Source organism: Gavialis gangeticus, unplaced genomic scaffold (genome assembly GCF_001723915.1).
Source record: "Gavialis gangeticus isolate Ggan-Ray unplaced genomic scaffold, GavGan_comp1, whole genome shotgun sequence".
Taxonomy (NCBI): domain Eukaryota; kingdom Metazoa; phylum Chordata; order Crocodylia; family Gavialidae; genus Gavialis; species Gavialis gangeticus.
The window spans coordinates 1923339-1923618 of NW_017729032.1; positions in this window are offsets into that span (position 1 = coordinate 1923339).

The window sequence follows — 280 nt, forward strand, 5'->3', positions numbered from 1 at the left end:
CCCCCAACATGCACTATGCACCCCCCCGCCACAACCACACATGCCATGCACACAAACTGCACGTAGCACACACGACACACATACACTACCCCCCCATCCCACACACCCAATGCACACCATGCACCCCGCCCCCAGCAATATGCAAAATGAAGACTGCTCTGATGCAATCCCCTCTATACACGCTACGCAAACACAGATTATGGCAAAATAGATATTTTTAATTGTATTAAAAATGTGTACGTGTGACTGTAGGCGTTTGAGTTTTGGTGGAGGAGCTGGT